The 26,580-nt window shown below is 45.1% G+C and overlaps 1 long non-coding RNA gene across 2 annotated transcripts in view; it reads left to right on the top strand.

Annotated features, from left to right (window-relative positions):
- The first annotated feature begins 1,927 nt into the window (after positions 1 to 1,927).
- LOC133260573 (uncharacterized) overlaps positions 1,928 to 26,580 on the top strand; it is a 306,515-nt gene continuing 281,862 nt past the window's right edge. For both annotated transcript variants that reach the window (XR_009740868.1, XR_009740872.1), the window contains exon 1: positions 1,928 to 15,384. This is a non-coding gene — a long non-coding RNA (uncharacterized LOC133260573). The remainder of the gene's footprint in view (positions 15,385 to 26,580) is intronic.

Here is a 26,580-nt window from a genome sequence, read left to right as displayed (position 1 = left end):
GTCTCTTGTACAAATTTCCCCACATGGGCTCTTTCTTCTTGAGCTATTGATTGGCTGCCTTTGACACATGCTCAGTGATTTTGGATTTCCTGTAGCTGAAAAGGGAGAAAGAAATAAAGAAGAGTCTTTGGTTGGGGCCTTCCTCAGAGATACTTGGTGCTGTCCCCTGAGTTCACTGTTCCGACTCTTGTTTACCTTTATAAAAATAACATGAAGAAAGTAGATGCATCAGTGGAGCCACCCACATCTGCAATGAAAGCTTATTTCTAGTGAAAATCATCATACCAGAATATTCACTCAAGCAGTACTTAGTACGATCCACCATAGCAAGGGCTTGTGTTTTTTTAAGGAAACAAGCTGTTAAAAATGTTCATGATGAGCTTTTTGTGCTGTGTGAAGAGCTCTTGGAGAGTTCTGCAGATGCTCCCAAGCTTCTTTCTGCCTGTCCATCTTACAGACACTTAAGGGTCCAAAGGCCTGTTGATTTACGCATAACCTCTAAACTTGAACTACTTCCTTGTGTTGGTGGATCACTTTAGAGTCCAAACCTCTAACTTTCCTATTTTCTGGCATGTTTTCCAGGTTGCTTGCTTGCTTCACAGATAGCCATTGGTCAGTCAGGCGCTTTGAGTTTTACTTTGCTATCATACAGTGGTAGAGATATCATGTTTCTGATTTTTAGTGGGTTTTTTTATTTTTTTGCTAGTGTTACCTCAATACCCAAAATGGTCTCTAAAGTTTATTGAACCACCCAGGGTCAGAAATATGAGCTCAGCTCTTTGTTGGGCTTGACCTATTGACCCAGGAGAGCAGCTGGGATGGTTCCTACAGCTGCCCTCAGCTCAAGGAGCCTTTTACCCAGAGGAGCTCCCTTTGATGGACTTCTCTGGGAGGAGGGCTATTCCTGAATGAATTCCCCTCTGAAGCCTCTCCTAGGCCTGGCAGAGAAAACAATGTGGAGGAGACAGAGCTGAAGGATGGCTTCACAAGAGCAACACAACAATGAGGAAGACTGCTTTGAAGTGACGTGAACCCCTGAACTTTAGGAGCGATTCTGCAGCGACTGGAGGGGAAAGATGGAGGAGCACGAACTCTTTGGGTTGTAGGGGAAAGACAGTATCTCACGGCAGAGGAGAGCTTAGCACGCTTGTGTCTGGCTGACTGTGGGCCTTTGTTAGGAATCGCCCTGGTGAATCACCCAGTTGTCCAGCAACTTCGACCCCTGGCCCCTCCCCACCCCAAACACACACACATAGCCACACACACACACACACACACACACACACACAGCTCCTCTGAGCTCCATTCAAATGTCCACTAAAGCCCTTATCTGCGGATCACGTTGTGCTGAGTTCATCTGGTTCCCTGGCCACTGAGCTCCTCCCAGAGAAGGACCCCCTGCCTCCTCCCTCTGTATCCCAGGGCCTGGCCTAACATGGAGCCCAGTAAACATGGGTCATCCTGCATCCGCCCCCGTCCAGTACTCTCTCACAGTATTGTTGATTCTCTTCACTTCTCTATTTCTGCTGCTCTGTGAGCATTTAGGAGACCAGGGACCATTTTTCAATGCCTGTGTCTTCCCAAGACCTAGGGGAGTACCCCAGGCCTAAGAGGCTAAACGCAATGTGGTGTTTGCAGAGTGTACATGAGGCATAGCCTGAACTGGGTGCTGGCCCCGACTTCCACCCACCATGGCTGACATCTGAGGGCAGTCACTCCACTGCCCTGAGCCTATAAAATCACCTTTCCTGTTCTAGAAGTTTCTATAAAAGGTTAAAATTCAGGAAACTATTACAGATATCCCTGGTGGGGTGAACAATACAAACAGATAAGAGTTAGAAGGCTTGGGTTCTGGTTCTGAGCTAATTGGCCGTGTGGCCTTGGATGAGCTGTAGAACACAGTGGCAATAATATCATGGTCTCTACCTCACAGTTTTTATTTTTTATATTTCTATTGACTCTTTTAAAGAAATGGAAAAGCAATATGTTCTTGTGGTAAGAAGTGACGCAGGATAGAAGAAAACAGGGTAAAAGATCAGAGTTCTATCCTCCAACCCCAATCAACCGCCCTGACACCCAGGCTCTCATTAGGATCTTCTGGGAACTCTGGTGAGAACATGACTTAACATGGAGATGAAGTGGTGTGTAAGTGTGTTATACTCACATAGATGCCAAGTATTGTTGTTATTACTACTGCTGTTCATAGTAGTATTGGTAGTTGGAGACACAAGATTTATATTGGAGGATTCCAAAGTGAACTAGCCGGGAGGTAGGGTCAGTGGCGTATAGCAAGGCTGCCTATAACAGCAATAATGTGAATCCTCAGATCTACTGCTAAACCTTTCCAGCTTAGGAAGCAGGAGGAATTGGTGTCAATTCACTGTGGGTCTCAGAAGGCTTGTGACTGACCTCACTGTGTCCCTCCACGCTGTGGAGCCGCTGGAGAGTGCCTTTACCTCTGAGTCCCACTTCCTACTTCTGTAAAAATGAAAGTAATAAATGCATTCTCTTCAAGCACTGAGATAGGGATTAAATGAGTGAGTATACTTAAAGCACTTAGCACCTGGGCCAATATACAGTGAGAGCTAAATACCTGTGAGCTTATGGTCAGTGAATCCCTGAACAGATGGTCATAGGAGAGCTGCCCAGAAAGATCTTTGCTTGTTGGATCTACTTTTAAACTGGGGTTTGGTGCCTTGAGTGGTTTGGCAAGTATTCTGAAAAAGAGATTCCAGGTTTCTTGTATTTGAAAACAGCCCTCCCTGGATCAGTAAGGATCCTCTTGGGGTTTTCGCATCTACTGTACTTGATCATCTCGCTCTCCTGTACAAGTTATCACCACGCATCATTACCAGTGTGAAACCCAGTGAAAATTCGCTTCTTCAGCAAACAGACCTGCCACTTGCTCTGGGGAAAGTCAATGACCACCTTGCAAAATGACCTCTTCTATTTTTATTTTTTTATTTAAAGGAAGAAATTAAATTGACAAGTGGATAATGTCATATATCAGTGTGATTCTATTCCTAATTAATTTATTGGCTTTGGTTCATACAACATGGGTTTTCTTATTAAAATGTTCAGCTTGGAGGCATGCCTTCTGCTCCTTGAAGTTCCCATTAGGTTTACAAATGAGACTCTTGTCCTGAGTGATGTTTTCTGGGGAAGCTTTCCTGACTTTTGTCTGCTCTCTATCAATCTCCCTGCTGTCAAACTGCTGCTTGAAGTTTCAACTTTCCCCACTGTAGTTTAAAGAAGTCTCTTTCCCTTATGGTCCAGCTGTCGGGGGGGCATGGTCTTTGCCTAGAATTCAGGGCTGGGGGCAGTTCAGAAGATGGCAGGGGAGGGGTGGGCTCTGCACCCCTCCCAACGCCCTGGCAGGAGTCCTATGTTCTGGCATAATGAGGACACTGGGTGTTTGTTTATTCTTGGTTTCCAGCCTTCAGTGAGGGTTATTATCACCTTGTTTCCTGTGGGCTTCCCTAGACCTCCTATCACTTCTGCCTGATGCCCATACCTTTCAGGTCTGTTTTGACATACACCATGTGTCTGGGGACCCTGAAAACACTGGCTTGATCTACTTGGACCATCCCCCTCTTTTTTGATGAGACTGGGCTTACCAGAGCATAAGGGCTGGAGGCCTCTGGACCTCCTCAGCACTGTCGAAGCTGAGATTCCAAGCGTCAGTCTTGGCTGCAACATCCATCCCAGTTTCTCCTTCTTGAGAATCTGCTCTTCAGGTAACAGCTAAGGCCCAATTGGTTGCCGGCCTTCAGAGCCTGGTCTGTGGAAATTTTAAATGGACTGTGAAGTACGTTCCTTCTAAAGAATAAGGAACAGAGCCCAGAAACCCAGCTTTGTAACCACAGCGGCTTGTGGTGAACCTTTGGGCTGGTTGGACAGGGATGCAGGTGAGAACTTGGAGAGGGGCCTATTGAGGATGTTAGCCTGAATTTCTTGGAAGTTGAAGCACAGAAGCCTTAGAAAACAGCCCAGGTTTGGACGCCAAACAGGTGCCGGCTCCAAGCCTATCCCACAGCTGCCCTGGGACTACACCCAAAGGAACTGGCATTAAAATGTGTGGCTTAGGCAGTGCTCCCCAACCTTGGGGAGTGGTCACAGGTCTCTTTTAGAAAATGGTTGAAAGTTCTGGACCAGATTCCCAGGAATGTGCATCAGCTCACTCAACACTTGCATGAGAGATTTATTTCCATCTTGGGGAGGCCCCCTGGACCAAAGGGTCTAGGATCATGTCTTGAACACAAAATCCAGGACACAGGTTGTTTCCTTGCCTCTGACACTGTCTCTGGTCCCCTGTGGGCCATGTCTGTGCACTGTGAGAAGTCCTGGCTAAACCCCAGAGCCAAATGGTCATCAGATACAGGCGGCACCAAGTCACTTGGCACTGAGGAAAACTTGATACAGCCGTAAACATTTTATGTGGGTCTTTACCACTGTTATTTAATTAAGTGTCACATTACTGTGCGCCGGGAGAGCTGCACTGTACAGCTGGGTGACAGATGGATGGACCAGCCGCAGAAAGGACCGGGAGAATATCAGTGTGTCTGTAAGAGCACCAGCTTGGAAATTGAACAGACGAGGGCTTGAAGCTTGACTCTGTCCTGTAAGTGACCTGACCTCTTGGATCCTTACTTTTCTCACCTGCAAAATGGCATTAGTTTGATAGAAACTCCAGTAAGTGAAGATTCATGAGATGAGATGCAGAGTTCATGCCCGGAGCTCTCCTATAGGGTTTACATGGGAGTTCCTGGCTTGCACGGGGCCTGTGACTCATGGTCCATGTGTTGTCCTGGTTTGGATGTCACTCCTGGCATAAGACTGGCACTTTTGCTTCATATAGCTCATTCACAGGTTTGTTCCTCCTTATTCAAGTTTCCCAGTTTCATATTCAAGGTTTGGCAATGCTAAGAAAATGCTAGCCTCACTAAACCAAGAGGATTTTGTAAATCCACTGCGGGCATGTGGGTTGGTGGACAAGAGAGGTTGGGTGGGTGGGTCCGTCCTCTATTTCTTTCCTGGAGTTTGTTGTAATCAGAGCCTGAAAGATTCTGTGTGAGAGGAACTGGTAAAACCAACAGACCTGTGTAAGGATCGAACCCTGCCTTGCTATTTTCATGTGGTGAGCAGCTGAGCTTGAGGTAAATAGGCACAACTCAGGAAATCCCCATTTTCAAGTACTTCTTCCTATTCGAGTGGATTCAGATACAAAGGTCAAAAGACATTCAGAGGTGAAAATGAAATTCATACAACAGATAAAGTATTGGGTTTACATTTTATCTATCTATTATGAATAATAATAAAGGATTTCTGTGTCTAAAAGAATGTCTGTTTATATAATACATCCCTTCTCATGGAGAAAAAAATACTTTGTTGAATCTTCCCTCATTGAGATATGAAGTTCCTTTGTCTCTATCCAACTGTTTTTCATTCATCATCTGTCAATTCATCTATCCTTCTTTCCATCCATCCATCCATCCATTTGAATCTACTATAGTCAAGTTTTTCTGAGGACTAAAAATTGTAAGTACCATAGTTATCCTTTTTGTAGAGGCAGGTTAGGGTTTCACTTAAGTTCTTTGGTTTTAGAGTCCAACAGACTGCTTTGGATTTATTTATTTGGGGCTTCCCTGTGTCTCAGATGGTAAAGAATCTGCCTATGATGCAGGAGACCTGAGTTTGATCCCTGGGTCGGGAAGATCCCCTGGAGAAGGGAATGGCTACCCACTCCTGTATTCTTGCCTGGAGAATTCCATGGACAGAGGAGCCTGGTGGGCTACAGTCCGTGGGGTCACAAAGAATCAGATATGACTGAGTGACTAACACTTCACTTCAAAATCTCTATGTGTTCTTACGGTTTACAGATTTTTGATTTTTAGTGGATAATCTCTGTGATGAAAAAATATTTATTTATCTATTTATTTTTGACTATGCTGGATCTTTATTGCTGCTTGTGGGCTTTCTCTGGTTGTAGCAAGTGGAGATCTCTCTCTAGTTGTGGTGCGCGGGCTTCTCATTGCGATGGCTTCTCTTGTGCAGCAGGACCTCTAGGGCACGGAACTGCAGGCTTCAGTAGTTGCAGTATGCAGACTCAGTATTTGGGATTCAGAGGCTTAGTTGCCCCATAGCATGTGGAATCTTCCTGGACCAGGGTTGAACCTGTGTCCCCTGCATTGGCAGGTGGATTCTTATCCACTGGACCACAAGGGAAATCCTGCTTTGGATTTATAGCCCTACTCTTCTTTCCCTAACGAAGGAAATGTCAGTAGGTTGGTTACCTATTGAAGCACCAGTTTCCTCATCAGAAAAATGAGGGTAAGACTATCCTCTTGTTGAGGATCCAATGAAATAATAAACATGCAGAGTTTTGCATTGGTTGGGAATGTATGAAATCCTTATAAAAAATAACTGGCACAATGTGTGACTATAGTTCATGCTCATTAAATAGAATGCAGCTGCATAATGAAGAAAAAGTACTTCTGAAATGCTTAAATATTATTTACCTTGCAAAAATTCAATGTAGGTGAAAGTTTTAGGCCTATGCCTCATCAGCATGCAAGTGACTCTTCATGCTTTGTGTGAGTGTGTGTGTAAATCAAGGAATATATACCTTATGGGGCAAGATTTCTCTACGTGTTTATGGTGATAAATTCTATATCCGTTTAGATTCTCATGTGGGAAATTTAGAAGGTAATGTCTTCCTCCCCAACACTAGTTTTGTTTTTTTTTTTTTTAATATATAAAGCCTTTGGGAATATGTATTTCAGTTGTATGGACTTTGCTATGTGTGGTTCTTTATGTTGTTCTCAGTTGTACCATTCTTTGTAAAGAATTTTGTCTTCTGTGCCTGGAATGCTAATGATTATAGGTATTAACAATTCTCTGCTCCTAGTTATTAGCTGGATATTCTTTCTCAATATCCTTATTCCTATTATGGTTTTACTCAGACTTTCCACATGCATCTTATAAAATAATTTTGAAAACCCTTAGTATTCAGGCAAAGGTGAAAAAGGAAATTTGACTTTCAGGAAACAAGGGGGAAATTTTAATGTCTTGATAAAGGAGACTCTGGAAGAGGCTCTGTCTTCAAATAAAACCGATTTGTGCTGGTATAATTGCTGCTGGAGGGAAGGGCCCAGCTCTCATACCAAATCTTTCCCATTTATTCTTACCAACTTGGTTCTGACAGATATTTTATTTCAAGTGTCTTTACAGCAAATCCTAAAGGCATATCTCAAGGATTATTTAATAACATCTGGAAGCCCAGACCAAAGAGATGATGCAGGAAATAAAGCAAGGGAATGGAACAAGCCTGGGACAGGGCACCCCAGACCCTGATGAGGAGTGGATAATGGTGCTTTTAGCCTGACTGTGGGGAAACGGATTAGGAGAAAAAGCGAGGGAAGCAGACCACCCAGGCTGAGATGTGTTCATTCTTGTTTCACAATTTGAAGTGCAATGGAAATCCAAATTAATTTCTCAGGAGAGCATCAACTCCATTGTGTAAGGCAGCAAACAGCCGGTCGGATGTGCTATATAAAACCCAATAGCAGCAACTTGATTCTGTGCCGAAGTTCCCAGCATGGGAAGGGAATGCCACGTCCCCAGCTCCTAGGCATGTTGATGAGAGGCAGAGCCAAAGACCGTGGGGGTTGGGCCTGGCATCTACTGGGGTCTGTCTTTTCAGCCTCACTGATCAAAGTCACCTGGCCATGTCCTTTAAGTTATGGATGAGACGGGAAAGGGCCAGAGTTCAGGCTGAGGCATACTTGGCAGTGTTGGGAGGGGTTTAATTGGCAACTTTAAGGAATAACTATTTCCTTAGTATCATTGTGCAGGTGAAGATCAAGAGGATATTGGATGTATATGTTTAGCTGATTCACTTTGCTGTACAGTAGAAACTAACACAACATTGTAAAGAAACTATACTCCAATAAAGATTAATTTTAAAAAGATGTTGGGAATATGTGCAAGGAACCATATGCCAGGATGTTGACACTATTCGTAAAAACAAAAACATTGGGATTTACTTAAACATCCATTAGGAGGAGACTGGATAAATGAATTGGGCTGCATTGATGCAATGGAATAATAGACATTGATGACAAAAGAATAACTAGAGCTAGAGTTGTGAGTAATGTTCAGCTTTACAGTGCTGAGCCAAAGAACATCCAAAAGAAAATATGTGGTACAAAACCGTTAAATAAAGGTCAAGAAAATGTAAAACAATATAATATATTATGTTTGGATATTTACATATGTTGTAAATATGTTTAAAAATTCATGGGAATGATAAAAACCTGATTTAGTTTAGTGATAATCTGTGGGTAGGGTTTGTCATCAGAAAGGAAGGGGGACATGTAAGGTGTCAAGTATATTGGTGTCTCATCCCTTAAGGTAGGCAGTAGGTACACAAGTGTTTTGTTCTATTACTCTTTACAGGTTTTTGGCAAGTCTGAAATATTTCATGATAACTTATGTACCTCCTTCCTATGCACGTAGAGTGTATTGAGAATTAGGAGGGAAGATTTGCTTGGGGAGGAAAATGGGTATGGGCGTGTGACAGGGAGAAAGTGAAGCTGTGTTTTGCGAGAATAGATGCTTCGTCCATGTTTGCTGAATTAGCAGAGTCAGGAAGTAAGAGAAAGTGAATGAGATGAAATGAGTCTGGGGAGAAGCAAGTTTGGAGCCAGTGATGTGTGGAAAATAGCAGCATATGCAATAAAGCAAAGCAGGAAGATGAGTGAAATGGAGGGACGCTGGGACCCTGCTGTGAAAGCCAGCGCCAAATGCTCTGCTTCCTCGGCTCCAGAGGTTGGAAAGAGCTCTCACTGTGTTGGGAATTCCTGCTGCCAGAAAGTCATCCTCTAGTGTTGTCTATTGTAATAATGCCTTAGATGGTTTCTTTTCCTTTTTTAAATATTTATTTATTTGGCTGCACTTGGCCCTAGATGCAGCATGTGGGATCTAGTTCCCTGACCAGGGATGGAATCCAGACTCCCTGCTTTGAAAGAGTGGAGTCTTAACCCCTGGACTACCAGGGAAGTCCCTTAGATAGTTTCTTAAATTATTCTTGCAAAGAGAGAAGGAGGAAGAAAATGCATTTGAGTCTGTCCCTACAAGAAAGTAATCAAAAGATGAATGATCCATGATGTATTAATGATGGGCACATGATGGGTTTTTGGGAGGCATACTATGTGTCTTCATGATGATTATTTCTTTGCTGCGCTGATTTATTCTTGTGGACTCTGCGAACACAAGTTGGGCTTTTAGAGTTAGCAGGCAGGAAAATGTTCAGGAAAAAATATTTTTTTTCTTACCCGACTTAAAACTGGTTACTCAACAAAGTCCACTGTGCTTTGAGCTCCTTTGATGTTGCTCAATAGACATTGCGAACATATCAGGCAAATTCATTTTTAACGGCTCACAGAGGCCTTTGTGATTATCATCTAGTTGTTGTTCTAACCATTTGGACCGACCTCTATTGAACAATGTGGAATTAATCACGCGGAACAGAGCTCAGCTCTGTCCACTCCTTTTGTCAGAATGGAGTGAGCCCTGGACTCAAAGTATGTGGAATTATGGGGCTGACAAAGTTTCTGCCCCTGCTTCCTTTTTCGTATTTAATTTTCAAATTAATTTAGTTTGCCTTCTTCCTCCTCTCTTGCCTCTAGCCACCATGGCTCAAACTACTCAAGGTAGTTTCGAGGAAGGAAATGCAAAATAGCAAGACGCAGTTCTGCTTGCTAATAGCCCAGGCCCTTTGCTTTCTAGGTTAGAAGGACTGCTTTGAGGGAAATGAAGTTCTGCCTCCCTAAAGACATTGTTTAGTTTTGCATCCCATTTCAGTGGGAGGGTAAAGTGAACCAGATCTGTTTCCAGCCACTCTTGACTCTTTGATTCCAGAGCAGGGCATCCTCGACAGGGCTTTATATCCTGCTGGAATGTAAGGCTGTTTTAGGAAATCTGTGTTGGATTGAGAAAAAGTTGCAGCATAATGACAGTGACCAAACCATGTGCCCCAGATTTTCCTGAATGGTCCTCAATTCGTATAGTTTGAACCTTTAATTAAGGCAGTTTATTTTGTGTGTGTTAACACAGAATTTGATAAAGGGAATATTTATGTGTGTATGAAATACATATGCATTTATAAATGATATATAAATAATTGAAAATATGTATTGCATACACATACACTCACATATACGTGATTTGTGGGTTTATTTGCATGAAGTCTTCTTTAGGATCTTGTGGCTTCAAAATGTGTGTTCTAGTAAGTGTTGTGGAAACAGCTAACTACCTGATTGACCTTCTACAAGTCATTTCCTGTCACCAGGTCTTCTCAGTTCCCCACCGCTCCGACACACCGTAGGATCTCGATAACTGTGCTGGCGAGAACTAAAGGCGGGCCCTTTTCAGAGTCTTTGTCCTTCCTTCTCGCTCTGTGTGGGAAGTTCCATAGCCTTGTCCTTTGCACTGTCCCTGTCTTCATACCTTGTGACCCGTCCTGTGATCCTGTTTCCCCTGCTCATCTGCAGAGACTAGAGGGCTGGGACAGGTCTCTACTTTTGCTATTCCATTGTTTAGCACAGAGGCAGGTAGAGAATAAAACAACAACAACAAAAATGACTGGAAGGAAATATACCAGAAAGATAACGATGGTTGAGATAATGGATAATATATTATTCTTTATACTTTTTTCGTGTTTTCTTTTAAAAATAAACATGAATATGTGCTATGTAGAGAATCCAAAAATTTTTTTTAAATGGTTTTTGTTTCCTTCAAATTCTCAGGATTGGAGAGGAGAGGAACATGTTCAACAGATGTCCAGACTAAAGGCTGTTGCAGCATATCCTCTGCTTCAGCTTCTGACATACAGGGGCAGCTGACTCTTCCTCGGAGTCTCCCACAAACTGGCCCACACCCCTGTGACAGGCGGCCACATGGGCATCACAGCTGAGGGCTGAGTCTGCGGTGCGCTGTCCCCTTCAGGGACTGATTTGCGCTGCGTCATGATAACCAAGCACAAATTGACATTTGTTTTGAATGTTTCATGTATGAAATGTCCCAGCAGTTAGATGGTACTCAGGGTTCTTAACCCCAGACTGTGCCCTCGCTGGGGGCTGAGCTGAGCAATGGGCCAGATTTTGTGCTAGGTGTGACGATGAGTCAGAAGAGTCAGGATGTGATTCCTACCTTCTAGAAGGATGCTGTATTAATAATAGTTGGGTTTATAATTTGTATGCTTTAGAAGCTAGGCAACATCACAAGGCAGTGTTTATGCTTCAAATGAATGGTAAAAACAAAACAAAAAACCTAAATGGGTCATAGGAGTTTCTAGGAGGGAGAGAGACTGACAGGCGGCCACATGGGCATCAGAATATATATAAGAATATATGTGTGTGTGTGTGTGTGTGTGTGTGTGTATATATATATATATATATATATATATATATATATATATATATAAGAATGTGGTGTTTTGAGGAACTTACCTGGTGGTCCGGCGATTAAAACTTCACCTTGCCAACGCAGGGGACCCAGGCTCTATCCCTGGTCGGGAAGCTAGTTCCCACATGCTACATGCAACTAAGATTTGGTGCTGCCAAATAATAAGTTAAAAGAAGAAGAATGGTGTTTTGAGATGGGATTTTGGAGGTCTTCACTGGTGGAGAAGAGGAGGTAGCCTCATAGAGAAGGAAATGGCTTGCAGAAAGGTAAGGAAGTAAGGTCAGCTTGTGTGTTTAGTTTTACGGGCTAACAGCAAAGTGAGTGGGTTTCTCTGGTGGCTCAGACAGTAAAGAATCCGCCTGCAATGCAGGCGACCAGGTTTAATCCCTGGGTCAGGAAGATCCCCTGGAGAATGGAATGACTACCTACTCCAGTATTCTTGCCGGGATAATTTCATGGACAGAGGAGCCTGGCGGGCTACAGTCCATGGGGTCATAAAGAGTTGGACACAATTGAGTGACTAACACTTTCATTTTTTTCAGGGAAGTGAGTGATGGGTGGGAATAGGGGAGAAAATGTGTATCTAGAATGAAAAGTGCTTAGTTAGGAAGACTGGGAATTTAGAATGGAGAGGTGGGGGATCAGCCAGGTCAGGGAGGGCTATAAGAACAGGACAGTGATATACCTTGAACTGGGAGGTGGTAGGGAGCTATTGTGGCTCTCAGGGAAGAGGTCATGGAATGTAAAGCAGCCTAAAATGGTTAAGAACATGAGCTCTGGATGATGTTGCCTGGGTGTGATGCTTAGTCCCAAGTTGTGTTACCTATCTGAGACTCAGTTTCCTCATGTGTAAAATTGATATGGTGATGGCTTCTTCTCATAGAATTGCTCTGAGGATAAAGGAGATAATCCATGTAAAATATTTATTTAAAAAATTTTAAATTTTATATTAGAATATAATTATTTGTCAATAGTGTGTTTGTTTCAGATGTACAGCAAAATGATTCTGTTATGCATATACATATAACTGTTCTTCTTCAGATTCTTTTCCCATGTAGGTTACAGAATACTGAGTAGAGTTCCCTGTGCTATATAGCAAGTCCTTGTTAATTATCTATTTTATACACATGTAAATATTTAGCACTTTGCCTGGCACATTGTATGAGCCTAAAAATGATCTGTTATATGTAAATTAATATTAATACAATACTTATTTCATTAGCATGGTAAAATGGTAGTGAGTTTGAGAAGCCAAATATTAAAAACAACTAGAAATTGTTCTATTAAGGGGTGGAGCTTGAGAATACTTCAGGAAAGTCCCACTCCAACCTCACAGTTTGGCTCTATTTACTGTCACTTAGCTTTTGTGAAATATTTACACTGGTATGTTACTCTGCTATAATTTTTGTTCGTTATCCTCCCAAGCTTGGTGAGGAAGATTAGTTCGTTTATCTTATATTGCAGAAGATACACATAGATATAAACATGATGACATTTAGTTACAACATCTCTTCCGTTAGTATTTACCACTGTTATCAACCAGAGCTTCTCTAGGTGAAAGTGAGGGGTGGGAGTGGTGATCAGGCTATTTATTCTTCCCTCTGAAGAAGAAAGTAGTAAAAAACGAGAGAGAACCGGGATGATTTTTTTCTCAGCCAAACTTAACACCTCAGCCTTGAAGAAGATTCAGAGTGACTAGAATTGCTAAAACAGAGCTGGCAAAGCAAATGAAATAACACACACTGTTTAGGACCTTAGTTATTCTTTTGGATACAATAACAACTTATCTTTAATTAAAATGTAACTGCGTTTGGAAGGGATGTTATTTTTGTGCTATTATCTGTGGACATCTTAGTGGAGAATTACATTCCAAGCCAATGAATAACATCCTCAAACTTGGCTGCCACTCTGACGTTCAAATGTGTGGGACATACGTGACTCTTTTTAATTGATTACAATGGTGCGCTGCGACAGTCCCCGGAGGATATGACTCACAGCGAGTCAGGTGCACACGGAGGCTTGGTCCAGCCCTATTGTCTTTTACCAGCAGGTCTTTACTGTGCTCCAGCTGGAATAGCAGTGCACTTGTGTGATGTGAATGTGATGGAAAAAGGCATTCAATACCAGGGCTCTTGCAGGATGCTTGGCAGCAATGGGTGGGTACTCCGGCAGTGACTGGCCTCAGGGCCACATGTGCTGGTGAACCAGACAAATGATGATGGCAGCTCAGGTAGCTTGTGATCTGCGGTCGCATTATTGGTCTGTGGGTCCCGGAGAAGCAGGTATGGAAGAGGAGCCTAAGAAAGAAGGAAGGGGACCCCTACAACTCTGTATCTGTCAGTGTTCTACTCAGGGCATAGCCTTAACATAAGCTCCCTTCCTCTCTCCCTGGGACCAGGACCTTCCCATACAGGAAGGTTCACAGACAAGCTAAGCTTCCATTCCTGGCCCATGGAACTGTACTCCTGTGTCCTCTTCCTACCCCATGTTGTCTTCATTACTGGGAGAGAGGCCCTCTGCAGGAGGAAAAGAATGACTCCCTCTCCTTTTAGTTCTAGAAACATGTTGTAGAGAGTTGGGCCCTTGGCGTTTGGCCCCAAAGCTGGGTAGTGTCTGTCAGTTGTTTTCCATGCATTTATTTCCTTTTCCTCTAGAAGTAGCATTTTAGTTTTCCTTTGGGTTGACAGCCCTCCCTTAGTCTGAGGCCATGTGGGCCAAATGAGGCTGACTGCGCCTCCTGAGTCCTGTGCTTGTGTACACACAGGTGGTGTGTGCTCTGTATTTGGCCAATGAGCATCACAGTACTTGTTGCAGAGATGGACACACATGAGTCAAGCTGGACTGATGGGTATTAGTCCTGGGGTTTTCAATGGCACTGTTGGCAAAGAGGTACTTTCTTTCTTGTGAGGTTGCTGACTTGGTAAATGGATATAAACTTGGAACAACTGGTAGAAATCTAAGAACTTCCCCAGAGAATAAAGTAAAACTAAGAGAAAGAGAGAGGCATATTCCTGAAGGTAGCAACTGAGCACCTGGATCCAGCTGTTCCTGAAGACATAATTTTTTTTTCATTTTATACAGGAGCCAAATAAGTTATCTTTTCTGTTTGTTTGATCCATTTTGAAATACTCTATCTGAAACTTACATTCTAAATAATCTTGACCGATATAGGTCACATTCTAGATCATCCAAAAGTTGTACACTTAAAGTTATAAGCTTATATTTCCCTGATGAATGTGCCTTCACATATCTCTGGTATACAAGCAGCCTGCCACATACCCAGGGATCACAGCAATCTTGGGTGACAGGGAAGGGTGGTGCTTTCCCATCTCTAATACCTTTCCCATTTCTAATACCTGTGGTCCTTGCCCACCCAGACATAGAGAAGAGAGTCAAAGGGAACACTGAGTTGCAGAATTTGCCTGAACCAAGATTTTCCAGAGAACCTACATTTTTCTCTATTCTGCAACACTGAAAAATCCCCACACAAAAGTTGACCCTCTGGGCTATGCAGAAAAGATGTAGAAATCATCTGCTGAACTGGAAAGTCAAGTGTATCCTGGGTAGTGCTTTTAGGGATCTGAAACATTTCAGAGAATATTACAAAGTTCTGAAATCACAGTTTCAGCCCTTGTCTGAACCCTAGAATTCTCCTTGTTCAACTCCCTCATTTCAGAGGAGGAAACACTCAGAGACAAAGAAACTTGGCTGAGGTCTCATAGCCAGTACGGTTGCAGACCACTATTGCCAAGAACTAGCAGAAGAGAGAAGGTGCCTCTGAATATCTCACAGAGACCAGAGACTAAACCCTTTGCTCATTGTATTAGGATCCTTCAGCTGCAAGTGACAAATCTCCGCCACTGAAATCAGATCTCTGTTCTCATAGCTGAAAAATCCAAGACCCTGATCTAACTTCAAGTAAGGATGGATCCAGGAGTTCATAATTATATTATGAAGTTTTGTTTTTTTTTCTTCTTTATTATGCACTGGTTTTGTGTTGGCTTTGATTCTTCAGCAGATTCTAGCCATATAGTGGCTTTTGGCAACAGTAAAATTTTATGCTATCAGATTAGTAATTCTACTTGATAAAGAGCTTCTATTTTTCAGGAGTTCCTTCAGAATTCCAAGGCTCATGTTCATGGGCTCAAAGAGGGTCAATGTGGACAGGGATTGGCAATGCAGTTTGCATTGAGGGGCTACCCCAAAGCCCAGCAGCTCGGGGAGGAATGGGGCTTCACTCAAGCTAGCTGAAGGGAGATTAAGAGTGGGCGAGAGGTGGCAAAGTGAACTTGCTATTGTTACCCGGAGGAGGAATGACGGTTGCCAGAAATGATGGTTGCCCACTACTTTTACTTTGAGCAGTGAGGGAGTCTCAGAGAGGCTAAGGGTTTTATTTTGGGAGCTAAGTCCCAGGGCTTAGTAATGGTATCTGGCCCTAGGCCTGTGAGTTGCACTTTAAACCCAGCAGTATAACTTCTGGAGTTTTACTCAACTGCAGAGATGAGGTTTTGCCAGAGAGGATGTCAGGGTGGCCATTTCTTTTGGTCTCACCTCTGATAAATACCCTCAACTTGGCTGCATTTTTCTGTTTTCTGTCCGTGATAGGGCACCAGGCCAAACATATCTCAGACAAATATCTGTATTGTTTGTGGCGTGATTGTGACTTCCTGTCTTCCAATTTAAGTATTCTGCGTCGCTTTTCACTGTCTGGGTCATTTGATATTACAGCTGGCGCTTCCTGTTTTTAAGTCTCTGACTCTAGTCATCCGACTGTAGAAACCAGGGTTCAACTTCTTCATCAGTGATGCCGGCTTTAGTCACTTGTTTTGGTATCCTAATTGAGATTTACGTAAGGAAAGCTGTCAGGTGTCTGCTGGTTTTCTCAGCTTCAGATACTTCCTTATTTGTGTTTTTGTTTTTCAGACTTTGGGACTTTCTCTCACTGTGTGGTTGTGGTCGTGGTGGGCTGATCTTCCCCACCCCCACCACTTCAGTAGCTGTTCTCTTTCCCTAAATAAGCGCTCCTGAGTGCCAGGGGTCTGGCTCTCAGAACAGGGCTGCTTCAGGGGTGACAGGCTTAGCTATCCTCCTGGTGCCTCCCCCCACCTGTTTTCCCAATCTGGGGTTCACTGGTCTCCCATTTCCTCTCCTCTTCAAAGGGTTCAGTTCCGTTAAAATGCTTCTAGTCAGGCCCGCAAAGAAAAAAAAAAAAAAAGCTACTAAATGCAGATTTACTTATTTTCTCCAAAGAAAGAGAACATTTTAAGCTCCTTAAAAAGGTTCACTTCATTTAAACTTTCTTTCCATGGAATGGCCTGACTTGGGAGGAAGTGGATAAAAGCCCCAAGACATTTATATCGAGGAATAGAATATTTATGATATATCACTTACACAGCTTCCTGACCCTCTGGGGAGAGGAGCTTTGCTGGCCTGAGCTGTACCAGACTTACCTTATTTCTTTTTTGGTTAAGGCAGATGGGTTCAGGGAATTTAAGATAATGGGGAGAGAGGAGATTTATTCTGCCCTAAAGGCAATGGCAGCTTTGTGGGGGGGGTGGATTTGGAGGGGTGATGAGGAGGAGGAAGCAGGGCTGGCAGGGTAGGGAGTGGGAGGGCGGGGCTGGGGAATCTATAGCATCGAAACCCTCACTTGATACGTGACATTCTGCTCCTTCTCTGTGTGCAGCCTTCACTGAAGGAGGGAATGGTGGCACAGGGCAGTTGTGAAGGGTCGGAATGTCACTGTGGGCGGGTCCACTGGGGTCTTCTGAGGCTGCAGTTGGACTCATAACTGAAGATGCAGTTGGACTCCATCTTCAGAGGAAGGGCCTGGATGGCTCTGCTTCCTGGGGCAGGAGGGCCAGAGACCAAATCTTTCTCACCCACCTTTCCTCAGGCCAAGGGACCCCAGGGCTGGGAAACGTCTGGCCCTCTTGCATCTGTGCCAACACTGGCACAAAAGTGAGGAAATCCCCTCCTGTCTGGGTCCTCCGTTCACTGCCTCTTCTCTGGGTGATGATGGGGGAGGGCTTTGGAAGTCTGGCCAGTTGTGTAATTCTGCGTGTGTGGGATGGGCTCTCTCAACAACGCAGTCCTTGATATTCCTCAGTCAGCATCAAGTGCTCCCCTGAGTCCAAGGAAAGAGAGGGCAATAGGCTGTCATGATTTAAAACGAGAAAAAAAACCCCAGTAAAATCCCAAACCAAAAACCCCCCTTGTTTCTGTGCACTCTTTTAAATGACCTCATTTCTTCTCTGCTGTCACCCCATGAGGTCAGGAAGACAGGCGTCACCAGTGGATAGGAGAGTTCAGAGGGGAAGAGAAGGGACCCGGCCAATGTCAGTCGGCTTCTGAGGCCGACGGGGGTTGGGAACACTGGCCTTTCATTTTTAGTTGACAAAAGAAACAAAACCACACAATAAAAAACAGACTCACCCAGACAGACCAAAGATTCAGATGTGACTGAAGTTGCTGGGGTAACGTCCAAAGCAGATGAGACCATCCCCAAGTTATCAAGGCCGAGAGAAGGGGGCAGGCAGATGGCTGGGGCAGAGCTGGAGATTGTCCTAGAGGCTCCTTGATTCCCGCTTCCATGTGGGAGGGTGCCCTTCTGCACCCAGCTCCTGCTGCCCTGACAGACATCAGCCTTCGGTGTTTCCTCAGCTGCAAGGAAGGCCGCAGCTCGCCCTGGGCTGACCCCTGCTCTGTGCCCACTGCTTCTTCCTTCTCCCGCTCTGCACCCAAACCAGGTCTGATTCCAATGTCAGTGACGACATCCCCTGAGAAATACCTCATGTGTCTCGGAGTCCAGGGAGTCTTGTCTTCTGGATGTTCTGCAGAGTGCTACCTTTTGAGAATCTCTGGTACACCAGCATGGTGACGTTCACAAGGACTCACAGCCCTTGGTTCAAAACTTGACTCAACTATTCTTAGTTACGGAATGACCTCAGGCTAGCTTTTTAAACCTTTTACATCCCACTTGGGGGAATTACCTGGTGGTCCAGTAATTAGGACTCCATGCTGTAGGGGGTGTGGGTTCAATCCCAGGTTGGGGAACTAAGATCTCACATGCCGCGCAGTATGGACAAAAAGCAAAAAAACAAACAAAAACAAGTCCCACTTGTTTTATCTGTAAAACAGTTGTTTTGTATGGATTTTTAAGAGTGCTTTGTACAGGCCTGGCACTCAATAAAATGAAGCTATCAATATGATTAACATCCTGCTGGATAAATACAGTCCAATTTTCTTAATCCGATGTGAAATTCTGGATGAACTGCCACTTTTGATTATTATGATAATTATTATGATTTTTAAACATCTTCCCTTTCCATAATATATTTGCTTATAGCTTAGCCTAAAGGTAGAGCCTCTGGAATGAGACTGGCCTGCGTTCATGTTCTGGCTTTGGCATTTCTCTTTGCTATGTGAAACTTGTCTGAGTCTGTTTCCTCCTCAGACTGGGCCTGACATCAGCTCCTTCAGCTTGTACTGTATTTATGAAAATTGATGGAAGGGGCTCCATTAATGGTCGTCTTTATTACCTTTTATTAAATACTGACTGTGTGCTCAGTGTCTCACACCTGATTTCTCATTTTGTCAACACAATAATCTCATGAAGCTACCAGTGTCGTTATCCCATTTCACGGATTAGGAAACAAGCTCAGAGAGGCCAAGCAACCTGTGTGAAGTCACAGAGCAAGTTAGTAGTAGAAACTGCATCCTTCCGCAATACGTTTTACTCTAAACCTGGGGGTCACGATTTTCCCTTTAGCTGTTGATGTTTCCAGGATTCATTCTGCCCTTAGGTATGTGGCTTTGTCCTCAGCTGGGATGTCCAGAGGCTTCCTGTCCTCACCTCTCTAACCTCTGTGTCTTTGCATGCTTGTCTCTCCTGCCAGCCTCAGGCATTCTTGGGGCTAGGGACTGGGTCATTCCTTCCTTTCTCAGTGCTGGTGGCTTGCCTGGCCTGTAGTAGGCCTCCACCCAGTGTGTGCAAAATTAATAACTGATGAATTCAAGGCAGTGACCGTGGGCGTTTGAGAGTGCAGGGCCATCCCACGCTGTCTGCCTCTGTATTACCTGCCACAGACGGGCTGCCTGAGATGTCACAAGCGTGTCTGTGGCCTGCAGACTCCACTTCCCCTGAGTCATCTGCACTCTGTGTACTCATTGGCATCTCCCTGGCAGGATGTCCCAAGCCCAGTGACCAGCATGGGGTCTCATATCCTACCCCCACCCTGCACACCTTTTCTGGGGTACTAACTCACCCATGGATTCCAGGCCACACTAGCTCCCCGGACCTCAGCCTAGGCCCCTCCCGCTGACACAGCCACACACAACCTTCCAAACATGCATGCCTTTGCTTATTCATTTATTTGTTTCCCCATAGATCTAAGTCCAATAGATATCTAGAAAAATAAGGAACAATTAAGGGTAGGGACCTCTCTGGTGGCTCAGATGGTAAAGAATCTGCCAGCAATACAGGAGACCTGGCTTCAGTCTCTGGGTCGGGAAGATCCCCTGGAGAAGGAAATGGTAACCCACTCCAGTTTTCTTGCCTAGAAAATTCCATGAACAGGGGAGCCTGGTGGGCTACAGTCCATGGGATCACAAAGAGTTGGACAAAACTGAACGACTAACACTTTCACTTTCTTTTAAGGGTAGCATCTCTTAAACTCAAATGTGCCTTGCACTAACCTAGAACAGTGCTTACAAATACAGATTCCTAGGCCTCATCTGAGACCTCCAGAGGTGAATCACTAGGAGTAGTAAACTTGTAACTGTGCATGTGTGCTCAGTCACTCAATCAAATCTGATTCTTTGCAACCCCATGGACTGTAGTCCACCAGGCTCCTCTATCCCATGGGATTTCCCAGGCAAGAATACTGGAATGGGTTGCCATTTCCTTCTCCAAGGGAACTTCCCGATCGAACCTGCATCTCTGGTATCTCTGGCATCGGCAGGCAGATTCTTTTCCATTGTGCCACTTGGGATGCCCTGTAACTGTAGAAATCTGTATATTTAAGATGTGCTCAGTGTGGTTCTGAGACACAGCCAGCTTGGAGAATCTCTCATGTGGGACGTTTTCCCTGTATAGTGAATTTCCTGAAAAGGCCTGGGAACCGAGACTCAGGGCTGGTGAGGGGGATGCTGCCCTGCTTCATCCCTTCTTTGTATTTGGGCTCAATAGTCTCTAAGCATCCTGCACTGCTTACTACTTCCTGGGTAGGAAGAGGGGTTCTTGTTTATTTTTTTATTTTTATATATTTTTTGCCATACTGTGCAGCTTGTGGGATCCTAGTTCCTTGACCAAGGATCGAACCTGTGCCTTTGGCAGTGAAAGCCTAGTATACTAACCACTGGCCACCAGGGAATTCCCAATTCCCTTCCTTGAAATTGCTGCCAAATGGTCTGCTCCCTGGGACAGTGATGATGTCTGTCTTTTGCACTGTTGCATCGCCAGTGCTTACACAGAGTCTGGTATCAGGTAGGGGCCCAGTGAATATCTGTGAATGAACTATCCATACACAAATGGATGAATGAATGAGTGAATTTCTGGTTTCCTTTAGGTGCGTGGTGGGTCCCTCTGCTTGTTGTTTCCATTATCCTGTGACTAGGAGGCAGACAGGGAGGGCACCAGGCTAGGATAAGAGGCCGTCTCAGCTCTGCAGCCCTAGGGGCCTCCTTCCAGCCCTGGCCTCTGTGATCCTGCCTGGACAAAGGAGCGTGTTGGGACTGGAGTGAGCCCAGCCCTCCGGGAAGCATGGAGTTTGCCAGACACGAGATTGGCCTGGGCTGAGCTTCTGAGCAAATGAGAGGCGGCTGGCACGGGGCAGTCATTAAATGGTGGTTGACCTCCTGGCAGCTTGAGTGAGGCCCTGGAGCCCTCAGCCCTCCCTGCTTGCCCCCTGGGACCCTCAGAGAGAGGCCCATCCATCACAGGGGTCCCCAGAGAGGGCCACGGGCGTTTCGCTGAGAGTTGGTTATGGGGCTCTGTCTTCAGCACAGATCTTGTCAGATTCAAGCTGTCAACCACACAGACCCTGAAAGCCTGTCACAGACCTCTGGGGAGGTGTGTGTGGTAGGGTGACCTTGAGGGGGCTCTGCTGAGTGTGGCACTGTGGTGATAAGAAGGACAAATGGGAAGAAGCCACCTGGGCTGAGAGCCCATTGTGCTGGTCCATGTCACCGCCCTGTGTCTGTCTTTGAGGGGCGTCTGGGCAGCTGTGCTGAGCATGTTTTTACCCTCCCACCCTCTGTGTGTGGGGCCTGTCTGCCTCTGTCCATCTCTAACAGGGAATGTGGAAGGAGGCAGTGCATGCAGCTGGTTAAGGGTACCAATCAGCTGCCACCTAGAAGCTGTGTGACCTTGGGCAGCTTAATTACTTAATCTCCCTGAATGGGTTTCCTCAGGTTGTGGTAAGATTGCATGAGATGAAGCACTGCTAAGTGCAGGGCCTGGTGAGTGGGGATTGCTCAACGATCATCGGCTATCATGAGTGTTTTTGTGGAGGTGATGCACAAGGAAGCTTGGATTCCTTGCAGATCTTTTCCCTCATTTTGGTAGCATTTAACTCCATGTGGCTTCATACCATCTGGTGCCCATGAAGGTTGAGTGTGTGGAGGCCAGGTTGGGATTGGGGGCTGGGTCTCCCACTGGGTTGCTCCTCATCTTGGTCTTCAGATGGTCTGCTGAGGGACAGGACAGGTCTGCCAGCCTTGTGTGTGGGCACAGCCATTCGGGCTCTTTTCTGAGGAGTGCATGCTGGGCTGTGTAGAGGGCTCTCTCCTTCCTGTGTGTGTGTATGTGGTGGGGGCGGTGTGGGCAGCAGCTGGTCTGATGGGTGGGTTCTTCTCAGGGCAGCTCTGGGGCAGGGGAAATCACATCTGCTCTAACTTCGGACCAATGAGTCAAAATTTGAAATCACATTAAAACTATGAAGAAGGCCAAGAGCAGATAGGAACTTTGAGGGATCTGGATGCTGAGGATAGGAAAAGCTGCTCTAGACAGTGGCAGGGGGCACACACTGATGTCTGTGAGGAGGTTATTTAAGACCTCTGGAAGTGTCCTTTTTGAAGGGTCAAGAATGTTCTAGAAGGTGCCTTTGAGGGGAAGCCAGGGTCCCTTCACTTTGGCTGCTGGGACCGATCCCAAACCTCCTGCCCTTCAGGAGGACATTTTCCTAGTTAGAGGCCACAAGATGGAAACGGCAGGACTCACACTCACAGGCTGGTTCCTCACAAGCATTTGTTAAGCCCCTGCTGGGTGAGGGCGAGATAGAAAAAGGTTGCAGGTCAAGGACTGCTGGCCTGGCCCCTCTACTTCCCTGGCGGGTCCCTACTGCTTGCCAAGGTGAGGGACTTGCCAGGGGGTTGGAGGTTGTCCTTTGATCCTGTGGAAGGAGGTTGTCCTTTGATCCTCTCCTGAGATCAGGAAAGGCTGCTGGGAGAGGGCAGCAGAGCCAGGCTGTGACCCAGAGGGGCCTTGAATTGTGGACAATGGCAACTGCATCCGCCCCTACTCCCCGGAAGCAGGGCTGGTGTGTAGAGGGCTCAAGGGAGAGACTGGTGGTTGATGTGGGCTCTCAGGTTGCAGAAGGGATCTGCTTGCCTCCACAGTTACTCAAAGGCAGAAGCTGTGTTCCCTACAGACCATTTAAGAAAGGCACTGGGCAAGAGAAAACCCAGAGAGCGTGACTAGATGCCAGTCCCTCTGTGCTGATGGTCACACATTTTCCAGTGCAGACCTGCACGTGTTCATGGGGATGTTACAAAACAGCCCTGGGCTGCCTCTGTCCCACACAGTGACTGTAGACGGGTCATTTTCTTTCTCTCTGGATATCAAAGTCTTTGCAGTAAACTCGTATTTCCTAAGATGTGGCTTTTTGTCCCATGGGCAAAACGCAAGCTGAATTTAGGCAGTATGTGGATGAGCTATTTTATATATTTATTTTAGTGCTTATTAGGGAAAAAAAAAAAAACTGGCACAGTGAACTTGTGGTTCATAGTTATTATTAGCCTGGGATAAGGCTAAGTTTATTGAAGTAAAAAAGGTAAGTCAAATGTAAAGAAAAAAACCCAGTTAAATAATAGTACAGGTTAGTTTGGGCAGCTGAACTACTGGGAGGCAAACATGCAAACCACATATGTGATTTAAAATTTTGTTAGTCACGTTTAAAAAAGCAGATGAAAGTAGTTTTAATAATAGATTTTATTTAACCTGTGATATATAGAATATCATTTTAATGTGTAATTGATAGAACAGTTATTGAGAGATATTTTATACTAGTTTTTGGTGATGTCTTCAAAATCTGCTGTGTATTTTACACTTAAGTCACATCTCCATATGACCTGGCCATGTTTCAAGGGCTCAGTGGCCTAGTGTGGCTGTGGCTACCACCTGGCAGCGTAGCTCTGGGTGATAGGTGACTGTCAGGGGATCTTCCTGACCCAGGGATGGAACACATATCTCTTGTGTCTTCTGCATTGGCAGGCAGGTTCTCTACCACCAGCGCCACCTAGGAAGCCTGGGGGATAGGTGGGCAGCGTTGTAAAGGAGGCATGTGGATTTCTGCAGTCTAGAGCCTCCAGCTCAGCTCGAGCCTCCAGCTCTGTGCTTCTTTCACACACCCATACTCTGCCCCACTCAGAATTGCCCTCTCTCACTTTCTAAATTGCAGCCACCTTCTTGCCTACATCCTTCCTCCTTTCCTTCCTTACCCGGCAATGTAATTGCCCATAAGAAATTTTATGTGTGGAAGTTTGTATTGCACATGTCCAGTGCATCTTTTGCAAGAGATAAATCAGAGACAAGCCCCTTTGAAAGCCAGATAGAAATGCCTTTTGGGTCATCTCTCCTGCTGTCTCTTCATCATCGGCCAATGGCTACTTGCAAATCTGTGTTCATCAGTGATGGATCTGCCTTCTCTGATTCAATTGGCGGGTGGCCTGAGGGGATGTGACAGGCTCTTTTGCTAGTCCTTTAACCTCATTTGTTTTCAATATTTGTATTTATCAGAATCATCTGCAGGACTTCCTAAAAATGCAAGGGTGATTTTGACATCATTGGGTATGGGGAATATGATTCTGGTCTGGGCATGTTATCCTGATACACATGAAGTTTCAGACCCACTGTCTGAAATCTATTCCTACAGCCTATAGGCTGATAACAGCATGCTGGCGGACTCTAAATTGTAATTTCACAGGCCTTGTCATTTCAGACATAAGCACTAGCAGAGGAGACATGGACTGTTTCCACCCCACAGTTATGGCTAAATGAATTAGAAATGCTCCTAAATTTGCCACAAAGGACTGAGCATCAACCTAAAATTGCCTTAGAAGAAATACCTACTACACTGTAACCAAGTCAGGCATCAGTTCCCTAGGCCCTTGGTGACTATTATTTCCAGAAAGCATTCTCACTCTCATCTCCCATTTGTTATCCCTGCCATTTTATCCCCTGTAATGTTCTCCAGGGACCAATTAATATTATCTGAATGGAAGCATGAGTCATAAGTGGGAATGAGTTTGTCCGAGATCGGATTTCAATGTGTGTGCATGTGTACACCCGTGTGTGTGTGTGTGTGTGTGTGTACACGTGTGTGCATACATGCGCACACAGCATTACATAGGAGGGAAAACTGCCTGTATCTAAAATCTCAGGTCTCATCAAGAAAACCAGCCTCCCATCCCATTTTAGGAATAAAGCCCTCAGAATTCATGAATTCCAGATGGAGAGGCAAAGTGAACTCAATTCATGTGAAGGAGGGGGACTGGAGGATTCTCAGACCCAGATGCAATAATGTTAAGACTAGGACCCATGAGAATCCTCAAAGTAAGGGGAGAGAGAACTTATATTCAGTAAAGGTGTACTCTGTACCAGGTATTTAACATTTGTTACCTTTAAATGACCATGCTGAGTGATATTTTTAGTCCCATTTAACAGACTAGGATGTTGAGGCTCAGAGGAATAACTTGCCCTGTATCAGCTGGTGGATAAGTAGTAGAGCTGGGGTCTGATTGCTTGGAAGGCTGACTCCAAAGCTCATGTTTTTCCTCTGAATGCAAAGTGCTTTTTTAATATAGCAATGCTGAGCCCATTTCTGGGTTCACTACAAACTGCTTGACTTACCCCTCGTGGAAAGAGAAGAAGATGATAAAGTTAAACTATGTCTTTGTTGATGACAGAACCCTATTCTCAGTTGCTGTGTCCACAGAGAAGACTGGTCCTTCCCTGCCTGCGTCAGTTTCCATGGTGCACTTATGAAGGTGGCCCTCTCAGTCTGGGAGCTGCGGCATCATTAACAGAGTTCACATACTTTGGACCAGCCAGGGAGCTGCCGGGAGGTAGATGGATCATTCAAAGGAGTAATGAAGAAGGTTTTAATAAAAAACCAGGCTGGGTAAAGGGAACCAGCAGGGAATAGAAAGGCACCCAGGGGATAGCACTCTGGGCCTGGAGGGGAAACGGAGTATTTTCTCAAGTCCAAGGAGAACTGTAGCCCTGGGAGAGGGACCTCTAGGCAGTAGCTGAGGGCATAGTTAGAGGCATACAGCTCCTGTTAAAGTTGGGGGGTTACGGAGCAGGGGAATCAGCCCCACAACTTTCGTCTTCTCACTCTGCCATCCTGTGCCTTGGAGACTCACCCGCACATACCCAAAGCCTGGAAAACCACGCCTGGCACGTGGTCAGGGACAAGTCAGTGCTGGCCATTATTCCATCAGTGATAACTGCATCCTCTGGTCTGGGGCCTGTCTGATGCTGCTTCTCCAGAGAGTGAGCAGAGTGCTGTTTTTCTCCCTACTGCAAACCGTAGTGAGTGAGTTTGGAGATATGAATTAGCTGCTTGAGTAAAACCTAGTGTAGTTCCTCACCCACAGAGTTGGCTGTGACCATGGTCAAATTATAAGGGTAATTCCTGCTTGGTTAACTGCTGAGGTAAATGACTCCAAACTGGACTATCTTTCTGCTAAGAAATTTGGAGGCTGACCCTTTGGAGCTGTTTGATCAAGAGAGGATTTGTGCTGCTTTCTGCATGTGCCTTCAGACTGAGGGACAACCTAGTTCAAACTGGAAGCAGCAGGGGTTGGAGGGAGAGCCCCAGTGCTAATTAC

Source organism: Bos javanicus, chromosome 2 (genome assembly GCF_032452875.1).
Source record: "Bos javanicus breed banteng chromosome 2, ARS-OSU_banteng_1.0, whole genome shotgun sequence".
Taxonomy (NCBI): domain Eukaryota; kingdom Metazoa; phylum Chordata; class Mammalia; order Artiodactyla; family Bovidae; genus Bos; species Bos javanicus.
The sequence above is the reverse complement of the archived record's forward strand: the minus strand, read 5'-3'. Positions and strand labels throughout refer to the sequence as shown.